We start from the raw sequence: 12,192 nt of genomic DNA on the forward strand, positions 1-12,192 counted from the left end.
TAGAATGACCACATTTGTCCACACCACCAGCAGCCCATCTGGACCACCTGATGTCTGCCATGGGCTTTTTCCAGATTTCTAATTTTGCTAATATGATGAAAATAAAATGACATTTCATTGCTTTTTGTAAAAAAAAAAAAAGGAATTGCTCTTTTTTTACAATTTTTTTAAAAAGAAAATGTAATTTTATTATTATTTTTTTTTTACCTTCCAGGATGTTGCAAAGCAGTTGGGAGGGAAGAGGAGAGGAGAAAGAGGAAGGAAATGTGATGGAAGGAGGAGGAAGGAGGAGGGGTGGGATTGAGGCCTGTGGAACCCCCCTCATTCCTACAGGGGAGACCAGGGACTTCCAGCAGTGGCGTGGTCATTGCCAGGATGGGTGTAGATGTCAGGGGGGTATGGCAAAAACCCTTGCCCCCCACTACTCCAGCTCAGGAGCCTGGGGCCCTTCTTGCTGCAGCTCGGTGGTTGTCACTCGGCTAGTTGCATATCAGGGGGGCATGGCCAAGGCCCTTGGCCCCCACCACCCTGGATCAGGAGAGCCCAGGACGCTTCCTACAGCAGCTTGGTAGTTGCCACTGGGCTGGCTGCACATGTCAGGGGGCATGGCTGAGGCCCTAGGCCCCCAACCACCCTGGCTCAGGAGAGCCCAGGGTGCTTCCTGTGGCAGCCCAGTGGTTGCCATTGGGCTGGTTGTAGGTGTTGCAGGGCATGGCCAAGGCCCAAGGCCCCCCACTACCCTGGGTTGGGGGAGTCCGGGTCACTTCCTTTTTTAAATTGTGGTAAAAAAAAAATAATAACATAAAATTTACCATTTTTACCATTTTTAAGTGCACAGTTTAGTAGCATTCATTTCATTTATAATAGTCTGCAACCATCACTACTATTTACTTCCCAAATTTTTCGTCACCTAAAATATCATATTTTCATTCTCTTTGAGCATCTCTTCATATGCTTTATAATACATTTACTTTTGCTTTTGTCTTATTTATCAAAAAAATTAAACTAGGAAAAAAATCCTCTCTTAAAATAGCAACATTGCTTTGGAGTCAGGCAAACTTGAATTTGAATCCCAGATCTTGCCTTACTAGATGGGGGACCCTGGGAAAATTATTTAATCTCTCTAAACCTTGGTTCTCTTACCTGTAGAATGGAGATAATAGTACTGACCCTTCTAGATTCTTCTCAGTATTAAATGAAATAATATATGTAAAAGGCCGATTACTAGTCCCAGTAAAAGTAAGTGTTTGATAAACAGCAACTTGCATTATTATTAGTAATATTCATAATAATATTATTACTAATTATGCTTGGACTGCCATTTCGTCAGAACCTACCCTAACTCAAATGGTGGGACAGCAGACCCTCATGTAGCAGCACCATTCCTACTACCAATGTATCTAGGCTCAGGATTTGGTGGAAGAAGAAACAGGATTGAGAAATAATTCCAATGCAGAACCAAAAGGAGTGGAGGAAAAAAAGGATAAGTAACATTCAAACCATATTCTTAAGGAACAATCCCAGGGCCAACTGATGAGGACAGAAAGTCTGCTCAAATGGAAGGTTCTGTTCCCGAGCTGCGTGCGTGCACACTCCCCAGCAGGAGGAGGAATGGTTCTTTGCTACCTTCTGCCCTGCTGGAAAAAAGATGCTCTGCCATGCTGATAGGCATCGGAATCTCAAGGACTGCCAGATGTACTTTTTGCATCTGATTTTTAAAACACTGTGACATGTTAATGCACGTTTTGGATCTGAATTCCTTCTATTTAATTGATGACACTGATATATAAATAACTGAAACCTGCAGATTTTACTGATGATGTAAGCTATCCATCAGTAGTTTTTTGAAACATGAGTCAGGTTTTGCTTTCCACTATTATTATCTTGAGTCCTGTCACTAGCAGCACATACTCCAGTCATTTTATGAAGCTTGCCAAAATGCAGAAAGGACTGAAGCAAAACAAAACAAAGAAATAGCATTAAAATGTAAGAAAAGTAAGTCTTTTCAATCTAAAAGTGAGAGTCCAGTAGAATAAGCTTGGTGGTGTTTGCATAGTTTCCTTTTTCTTCATGCAGTTTAATCCAGCTGTTCACTAGCATTTGAAAAAAAAAAAATTTAATTGCCCCTGCATAAGTAGTTTTTAGAGCATATTATTTATTTTCTATTTTATATAAGTGTTCCTCTTCTACTTTTTAGAATATGTCATTGTTGAATTTGCTTACTGAAAATGTGTGCTTTGGGCTAGAAAAAAAATATTTAGAAATCCCTACCCCCGAAAAAAGCAGTGGGAGTGGAAATTTGAAAGAGGACCGCCTAATTCAGCACTAAAACCAGTGTGAGAAGCTGTCTGTGTGTGTGTGTGTGTGTGTGTGTGTGTGTGGTGTAAAATGTGCTTTTCAAAGTTCTGAGAGTTCGATGGGAATATCTGATTAGCTCCTCTGAGAAGAAAAGATGCTTGGACCTCTTCTTGTTTCTTCTTTAGAATAATTTGGGTGGGATTTGTGATGCAGAAAAGCTTAAGGAAAAAAGGATATCTATTCTGCGTGGTGGAAATTTTTTGAAAAAAAATTGCTTTCTTCAAACAAGGTATGTCTGATGAATTACTAAATTACGTATATAGTTGCTTTTCATTCCCTATTATAAAAACATTAAAATGTATTAGTCATTAAGAAACTGCAATAATACCTTGACCAAGTAATCAGTCTGTACAAATTTCAGTTTCAGGAGAGTTGGAATAGGAGTGGGTGGTAGCTGGCATCCTTATAAACAACTAATAGTATATAAATATTTATCGATTATAAATTTATTGTGCTAAAATATTAATATTACAACAAGATTTTCACTGTTTCTTTATATCAATTTAATTATGGTTTTAAAAAAAGTTGAAGTGTGACAATTGTGTAGAATTTTAAAGTAACTTAAGTCTCTATTATCTTGCTTTTTAAAAAAAGTTTGCTTCCTATATAGAATACAATAGTAATGTATCAAATTGCATATAACAATGTATGAAGAGCAGTACAAGAAATGTGCACACTGATACGAAATTAATAGAGAAATTATTTAGCATGGATCTATACTTCTCTCTATTTGGACAGATCTCAGTGGAATGTGGCTAGATGTGCAATTCTGTGTCTTGTTTACACTGGAAGTGTTTTCTTAGGCTGAATGCTTCTGTTACTGATAAGCTCAAGAAGGGGCTGGCATTGTTAAGTTTGCCATTGTAGTTCAATGGCTTTACACAAGAAGACAGGATATGAAATCTCTTTTAAGCATGATTTGTGTCAAACCAGTATAAACATGAAACAAATGCCTCAAGCACAGGTTAAACAGAGAGGATAAGATTGAATAATTAGACACGATTATTTGCTCTAAAGAACACAGCACCTTTTCCATCCCCAAATCAGGAGCAGAATTCAAGGTTTTCTTTGGGTTTACTGTAAAAATAAAAGCAGGCATTCTTGGCCATGGTGGTTGTTCAAAAATGTGTGTGCTGAGAAAATAGCATTTTGCCATTACGTTGTGTTGCAATAAATTTGGAAGTTTTGGTGGTAAAGTTCTGAGGTTGTTTTTCCCTTGGACTCTTGTAAGATGAAAACGCCCAGCAGCAAGGCAAGATCAAACACTGTTTGTGTATTTTCTCTGTGTGTGTGTGTTAGCTCTAAGTGGTAGCTACGCCAGTAGAAAAGCTGCAAGTACCCTTTTTATTTATTGAATTAAAATACCCTCTTTTGTAAAAGGGCTTTAAATAAAGAATTATAAGACTACAAGTACTATAGTTTTAATTGCAATGTGCTGGTTTCCCAGACTAAGCTTCATTTAAATACATCTTATACCTCACCACTGAGAAGGAAATATCTTAGGAACACTGGAAATGCTTAATATCTATCTTGAAATAGTGTTTACTTTACAAACGTCGTTTAGATCTTATTATCTTTTCTGCCAAGTTACTGATCACATACAGAATAGTTTCTTTCAGAGAAAATACGCCAAGTTTGAGAATGGTTTATGAGTAGCACCATGAGAACAAAAATGTGTGTGCTGTCTGTGATTCCTGTAAAGTGTAGTGAACACAGGAAAGCCGTGTGGTTCAACGTAATGTGCCAAGCCAGAGTCCTAAATACAGAAGCGGCTCTGCCACTACCCGGCTGCATGACCTGAGGAAAGATGTGGAACTTTTTTGACTTTTGTTTCTCCCATTGAAAAACAGAAATAGCAAGGCCCGCTCACCTTCCCTCCCAGGGTGGTCATGAGGCTTAATATTGATTCTCAGCTCCAAATGAGTTTCAAAATGTGAAAACTTCTACAGAAATTTAATCTTTTTCCTCACATGTTCAAAAAAAAAAGGTTCCATTGGGAGGAGTCACTGGCCTTATACTAAGTGCTTCATGGCTTCCAGGATGCTCCTGCTACATGTGCACATGTGTGGCTTCTCCCCGCCTTGCCCTTGGCTGGAGGAATGAGCCAGTATCGGCGGCAGTGGGTGCAGGACAGAATACACCAGTCTTTCCATCAGTAGAAGAGCATTTAGCTGTGTGAACTTGGGGAGGTTACTCAACATCTCTGTGTCCCTATTTCCTCACATGAAATGAAGAAATTATACAAGATAGTCTCTAAATTCCTCTCCCACTCCTGTGGTTCCATGTACCAAAGCTTCTCCAACGTCAAGACCTGGCCAGGCCAATTGCATTGTTGAGACTCTGTATATTACAAAATGAAAAGGTAGCAAAACAGAGTCATGAAACCTACAATATATTTTAAATATTTATGTTTACCAAACTAAAGACTTTAATGCAAAAATGAAGTTTAATATAATTGTATTCTTCACAAGACAATTGAAGAAATTTTATGCACATACACACATCTGTATATATATGTATGTATGTATGTATAGTGTACTGGGGACAGTGTGGCCCGAGTTGTATGGCTAACTTCTTTCAGTTCTCTGATGTATTTCTGTGACTATCTGCATAACCTCATGTGGCAATAATGTCAACTATCTCAATTTAAGGCCTTCTGTGTGAGGCCAAGGCCAAATGGCCCTCCTACGCTATGCGTACTGTGGGTGTTGTTAGGCAGGATGCTCTGCCACTTCCTAAATGTGTTAATTTTGGCAGGTTACTTAACATCTGTGGGCCTCTGATTTCTCATCTGTAAAATGGGTCTATTATTAGTACCTACTTCATAGCATTGCAGCAAAGAGCTTTGATCAGTGCTTGGCACAGCAGCAGCACCCAAATGTTAGCAAATATTTTCTTTACTGTATGTGATTGGAATAAAGACATTAGACCAGCTGTGAAATAAATCATTTGTGATCATCTTCAAACTTTTAAATATTAACTCTTTGGATATGATAAGCAAATACATTTGTGGAATTATGTAATATTAATATAATAATCAGAAACTAGGTGCCATATCTACATCCAGAGGATCTGAGCTAATCAGTTAATCAGCAGATGACAACATGAAAGGCAACTTCTGTGAGCATTGTAATTTGAGAAACCACAAAGGTCCCCCCTCTTGCTCCCAGTGGTTTCCAGAAGACAGTGAAATTCCTGGCCCCTTGAACACACACAATGTGAGAAAGAGAACATTCGAAGAAGAGAACCTGCTGGCTTTTACAGGTTTTATAGGCACAAAAGATCATTAGGCAAATGGCAGTAAGCAGCTTCTGTTCCTACAGAAAATGGGTCAAGAAAGGAACAACAGGAAAATTTAGGATAAGTACCAGAAATGACTTTTTGATAGTGCTGCTCGTTAAAATTTTAATTAAAAAAACACACACACAGAAACACATGTAAGTCTGGGATCATCTAGGTGAGTCCCTATTTGCAGACCAGACGGAGAAGAGCTGAAAGGCTGGCTAAACCCCCAAACCTGCCCGGAGTCCCATGCTCACAATGGAGCAAAGACTATTTCAGTTTTGTTTATCGCATTTTCCTCTGGTTACCTCACCCATAAAACAAACAGTTGTGGACACTGGATTTAGAAATTTTTAATCAGCTAGAAAACTTTTCTGCTTCAACAGACTATAAACCTTAAAGAAATCCTTAGAGACTCTATCTGAAATGCTTGAGGCTACCCGGGAATTGCACAAAGCAGGCACCAGACAATGCTCTGAGTTGAGCCACCTATAAAAACTGTACATCATGTGGCAACCTGCAAAAGGCACACCCTTGACACAGCAGATGTCGTGACTCGGCTGAAATCCATTGCCGCATTCCAGTGCTTATACCCTGAGGAAAAAAGGTGAACTGAGATCATGATGCCGAAATCCTTTCCTGAGTTAGATCGACAAGCCAGAGTCTTGCAACAAAGAAATTGATTGGTTTTGATTCAAGTTAGAGGATTTCTTTGTGTTTGTGTTTTATTCTGGTCTTACAATTTTTTAAAATATATATTTAGATCCATTTTTAGTTCTTATTTTTTCACTAGATTTTCTTTCAATTCTTACAAAGAGTTGAATGCTGGATGTCCTAACTCGGCCATTTGATTAGCCAAATTATACAACTATCTAGAAGATTTTCATGACAACGGGCTAAAGATCTTACAAATCTCTCTGAAAGAAAAGAAAGGAGTAAAAGTGCAGCAGAATTGCTCCCTTTCTAGTAAGTTCAGGTTGCTATAACGGATTACTATAGATTGGGTGGCAAACAACAAACATTTATTTCTCACAGTTCTAGAGGCTGGGAAGTCCAAGATCAAGGTACTCAAAGATCCAGTCTGGTGAGGGCTCACTTCCTGGTTCACAGATGACCATCTTCTCTCTGTGTCCTCACATAGCAGAAAGAGGGTGAGAGAGTTTCCTGGGGTCCTTTTTATAAAGGCACTAATCCCAATGATGAGGGCTCCAACTTCATGACCTAATCACCTTCCAAAGGTCTTACCACTTAATGGCATCATCTTGAGGGTTAGGATTTCAACATATGAATTTGGGGGGACACAAACATTGAGATTATAGCAGTTCTTTCACCAAGAAGTCCAAGAATCAAGTTATGGCTAATCGTGAGCAGCATCTTATTGAGAGATTCAACTGGTTGCTTTATTTCTGTTAAGTCCTCAACTAGTGTCTAAGTGGGCCACAATTTGTAAGATGCTGTTGCTGCTGCTGCTGATGGTAGTGGTGGTGGTAGTTATAATGATTAACAACCACCCCAACAACAACAATATTAATAATTACTAACACAGAACAATTCTTACGTGCACTGTTCTAAGCCCATTTCATATATTAACTCATTTAATTCTAACAGCAAACATATGAGGTAGGTTGTTACTATCTCCATTATACAGATGATAAAACTGAGGCACTGAGAAGTTAAGTGTCTGAGTCACAGAGCTAGAAGCAGATAGAGCTCAGCTTCAAATCCAAGACATCTAGGTCCGAGCTCACACTCAGCCTCCTGGGCAACAACTACACATGGTCCTGGTTATTCTGTCACTGCACCAAACAAATCGTTGCCATCCCTGAAAACATAGTTTTCTAGTCTAGTCAAATTTCTAAGAAAAATATTCCTTCTTGCAAGTAGTGATACTTTAGTAATAATGATGGAGCGGGAAGAGGCAAGAAACTCCCAGCAGAAATTTTGCTGGGAGGGCCGGCCCATGGCTCACTTGGGAGAGTGTGGTGCTGATAACACCGAGGCCACGGGTTTGAATCCCTATATAGGAATGGCTGGTTAAGTCACTTGGGAGAGCCTGGTGCTGACAACACCAAGTCAAGGGTTAAGATCCCCTTACCGGTCATCGTTTAAAAAAGAAAAAAGAAATTTTGCTGGGAAGTGAGGGGTTTTATTTCTGTCATTCTTGGATAATCTCCTGATTTAAAAATCACTTCTCAGGTATGTGGGGAAGATCTGACTCTTGGCGTGGGAGGCGGGGGCCAAGAAGCAGACTTCATCATGAAGCTCTCTGAGCAGCCAGTCTCCAAAATGTTTCCTTTATCTTCCCTGAAGGGTTAACATCTTGTCACAGAAAGAATCACGCTTCCTTATGACTCAAACTACTCCTCAAAATCACCTTCCCTGATAAGGGTCTCTACATTGACAAGACTCTAAAAAAAATTTCTCAAATTCTTTCCCTCAGTTGGAGAAAGGCTAAAGTTTTGTGTGGACATGTAAAAATTCATAAAATCGCCCTTCAGGCTACGGTGAGAAGGAGCTCTATTTCCACATTCTTTCTTCTCAGATTAAGAAAAAATCTATTCCTTCAGGGGAACCCTACGTATAGTTTCCAAGGGATCAGGTCACTGGCATCTTAATGCTAAGTGAATTCCCTCCTCTGGATTTCTTTGTGACCCAGACAGAGAAAACATGCTTTGGATATAAAGGTGCAAGTCAACTTGCCCAGACTGGCTTTGCTTGTACAGTATAGTGACTGAATCCATATTCCAAAGGTAAAAGAAATTTGGGGAAGCAGAGATAACATTCAATGACAGCAACAACAAATATCTAGTGGGCCACCTCGATGTGCCACTCACAATTCTATGCACTTGGAAAGAAGAGTGAACAAGATAGTTTCCATTTTCCTAGTGCTGCCAATCTGGGGGCATACAATAAACATAAGTAATAGGCATCAGAGGCATGCTGGGGATACAGGGTGTGAAAAACATAAGAAAGTAGGACAAGGGGCTCCAGAGAGCAGTGAGATGTGGATGATAATTTGCTTTGCATAATTAAACGTCTGATGAAGAGACATTTAAACAGAGACAGAGAGAGAAGCGAAGGAAACCAGGGAGCAACTGATGTGGGTCCCTGGGGGAAGAGCACTCCAGGCAGAGGGAAGAGATAGCACAAAGGCCCTGAGTGGGGCCATGCTTGGGAGGCCAGCGTGTCTGGAGCGGGCTGAATGAGGAAAAAGAGGTGAGATGAAGAGGGTACTTTGGACAAGGACACATAGGGGTGCCGTCCTAATGCTCAACTTCCCCCCAGTGTCCCCTACTGCCCACTCTCACTGTCTGTGGGGCAATTCTTGCCCTGGCCTGGAGGAAATCTGTTAGGTCTCTTCATATTTCAGGACACACTCAGAGTTTTTAGAAAGACCTAGCTCACATTATACCCCCAACCAATCCCTGTTCAGTCATTAGCGTATGTAAAACCAGATAATACTTAAAAACTTAACAATGGCATTCAAATTTTAGAGTTTTCTCCTCCACGTCCAGGCTTGCTTTCTGCAATGGGGAAGTGGGCAGGATTGAGTTCTCTCTTTCTCTGCCCTGTGCCTCTGCCTCTTTTCCCCTGGGCCACTATCAGCAATCTCTTCATGTCCAGAGTTGAAGTAGGTGCAGGGAGAAAAGATGACAGTGACAGAAAGGACTTACTAGATTGGCACTGTTGTGAGCTGGCATGCAGATTCCCTGAGTTTGGCAGGGGTTTGTAGTTGTTTCTTCTTCCAACAGGGCACTTCTATGGGTTCTTAGGAGATGCTTGCACTTCGTAGGGGTTGCCTCACCTGTAGTTTCCTGGATGCCATTAAATAAATCTGTTCTGGCTGGGGGTTTGCAGTCACCCCCCCTCTCAGCCCCTGAACAACTGGCAGCCTACGTCCAGCTGCCTTCTGATGCAGTCTCTGCGACCTTTTACGCACCTGATGCAGGCAGGACCTAAAGCAACCCCAGGCTGACTCCCTCGCATGGGTGGTCTCACTTGCCACAGCTCTCCCCCGTTCCTGTAGATGGCTTAACCACGAGTCAGACCCCAGTCCACTGTGCCCCCCAGCCCAAGGGACACAACTGCTTAGTCCCTTCAGATGGGTTACTGAGCGTCTAAGCTGGACTTCCAAAGAAGGTAACCAAGAACCAGGATTCCCTCCCTCCCTCCAGGCTATACAAGAAGTTGTAGAAACTGAGAGAAGCAGTCAGAGATTGGAGAGCAAGAATTTCTTTAGGAAAAGTTGTTGGCATTTTTTTCTCCTCCTTCCCCACCCAGATGCAGAACGGGAGCAGGTGGTCCCCCCACTCCCACCCCACTGTAGGCAATAGTGAGAGGAGCTTCCGGGAGATGACTTTGGAACAGGGAAGTAGCTGGCATCTATTGTCTTGAGGCCTCAGCTAAAACTAAGACAAAGAATCATCCCACTTTAACATCCTATTACACAGTCAATTACGAGACACTCAAATGTTTACTTAGATGGGTGTGTTATGCCTGGTTAAACTTAAAATTATGCCTGGTGAGTCATTTTGCCCTAAATAACATTTGCGAAGAAAGCAAGCTGTGCATGACTTTGGGCCCAAATATGACTTTTCAAAAATCTCTTGACCTTATTACTAAGACAACTTTATTATACAATGTGGGTATTTTACAGCATACATTTTAATTATCATTAACCAAGTGTTTCAAAAAGCCTAGGAAAAATGTATTAAGGAAAAGGGAAGATGAAACCATCCCGTAGTGAGGAAAAATGAGGTATTGAGTGGGGTTAAGTGTTTGAGGTCTGGGATAGAATTCTGGTTCTGCTACATTTTTATTTTGTAACCTGGGGGAGCTTACTAAAGTTCTCTAAGCCTCGATTTTCTGCTCTGAAAAATGAGCATAATAGTACTTTCCTGATAGTATTATCATGATTATTAAATAAAGTCACATATGTGCAGTGTAGCATATAGTAAGCATTCAGTAATAGCTATTATTGCAGTGGCTGTAAACTTCTAAAACTTTCCAGGAAGAATAGCAAAGGGACCAATCCCATCTTGTGTAAAAGGCCACCATACAGCACTGGGCCAAAATTGTCAGGAGGGTCACATGGGAGAGTCTGGAGGCTCCTTCAGAGCCGGGGATGGTCCCAGGAGGGCCTCTGTGGTATGTCTGCGTGGTTCCCTTTGGAGAGCTGGGTCTCCTGCTTCTAAATAACTCTGTTTCTGCTGGTCCCTGGCAATTTCCAAGGCTTAATCCTCCACAGCCCTCAATTTCTCAGCTGCAGTTACCGTCCTCCTCCACACCCCCCATTTTACCCAAGTCTCTGGTTGCTGGGATTCAAGAATTCACTTTGACCCACAGCCCTGTGCCTGCCTCTCGCTGGAACCCTGTCATCTGAGATGAACCCATTCTTTACCAAGAGGCAGCTGGGAGCCATGGATCTTGCAGACACACCCTCTTCTTCCTTCCTATCTCAGCTGGAGAGTTATGCCAGACCTAAAAATGTTTTTCTGTGCCTCGGAATTGAAGGCAGACCGAAAAGCACAGAGTGTTCAGGCCAGTCAAGGCTCTGGGGATCACCAATGAACTGACTAAACACCCAGCTCCAAATTCACAATGGACGGCCCCTTGGCAACCACAAACCTCAAAGACCAAAGAGGAGAACTCACTGGGAGGAGGCAGGGCTAATCCACAGTGTGAAACACATTCGGGAAAGAAGTTTCTGATGAGAGAAACTTGTCTTCCAAAGCTCCGCAAGAATCTTTTAAACCATGCACGGTTTCCAGAGTAACTAAGAGAAGCAATCATGGTCCCTGTGTTTTTTCTGAGGTCCTCGTCCCCTACCCCCAGATTTACTGCTCTTCATGCCCCCTTCCATGACACAGGATAAATAACTCTTGGAAGGAGTTCTTTAGAGCTCATTTGGGGCATGCCTGCAAACTAGTATTTTTTCCCACTGGCAATATAAGATCTAACTACCACTTCAGAAATGTAATTACCGTTTGCAGTCTCACTAGAAATCACTATTGGTTGAAGCCTTTGTGGATGTGGTAAGCATTACCATATGTCAGGTTCTTAATGAGATACAAAATCATGGTCTGAAACACATGCACCAAAAAAGGCTCTCCCTTTTTGTTTTTCAGACATGTAAAAACATGCCACATGGATCGATGAACCCCATGGCATAGGCAAATATCAGTTGTTGAACACATGGATGAGCTCTTTAATCCACCCAACTGCCTGGGAGTGAATATCTTTACTTTAGGATTGTCTCAGACTATATGTGGTGATCAAAAGTGATCCTGGAGAAAGGAATGAGTCCATGAGTATTAAACACCTTAGTTAGTCATCAAAAAAGTACATATGCAATTACAGTGTGTCAATTAAAAATAAATAAATTTAATTTTTTTAAAAGTATATATGATATTTATGGGAAGTTCCTGGATTGGAGCATCAGTAAGGATAATGTTCTCATAAATACATTGGGAAATAAACATTCTCCTAAATCAGAGTTTCTCGACCCCGGCACTATTGGCACATGGGGCTGGGCCATTCCTTATTGTGAAG

At 41.2% G+C, this 12,192-nt stretch overlaps 1 protein-coding gene across 1 annotated transcript in view; it reads left to right on the top strand.

Annotated features, from left to right (window-relative positions):
* Positions 1-2,535: 2,535 nt before the first annotated feature.
* VIT (vitrin) overlaps positions 2,536-12,192 on the top strand; it is a 101,239-nt gene continuing 91,582 nt past the window's right edge. The window contains exon 1 of the mRNA XM_063078526.1: positions 2,536-2,587. The gene's annotated coding sequence lies outside the window, so the exon portion shown is untranslated. The remainder of the gene's footprint in view (positions 2,588-12,192) is intronic.

The sequence above is a fragment of the Cynocephalus volans genome, chromosome 14 (genome assembly GCF_027409185.1).
Source record: "Cynocephalus volans isolate mCynVol1 chromosome 14, mCynVol1.pri, whole genome shotgun sequence".
Lineage (NCBI taxonomy): Eukaryota > Metazoa > Chordata > Mammalia > Dermoptera > Cynocephalidae > Cynocephalus > Cynocephalus volans.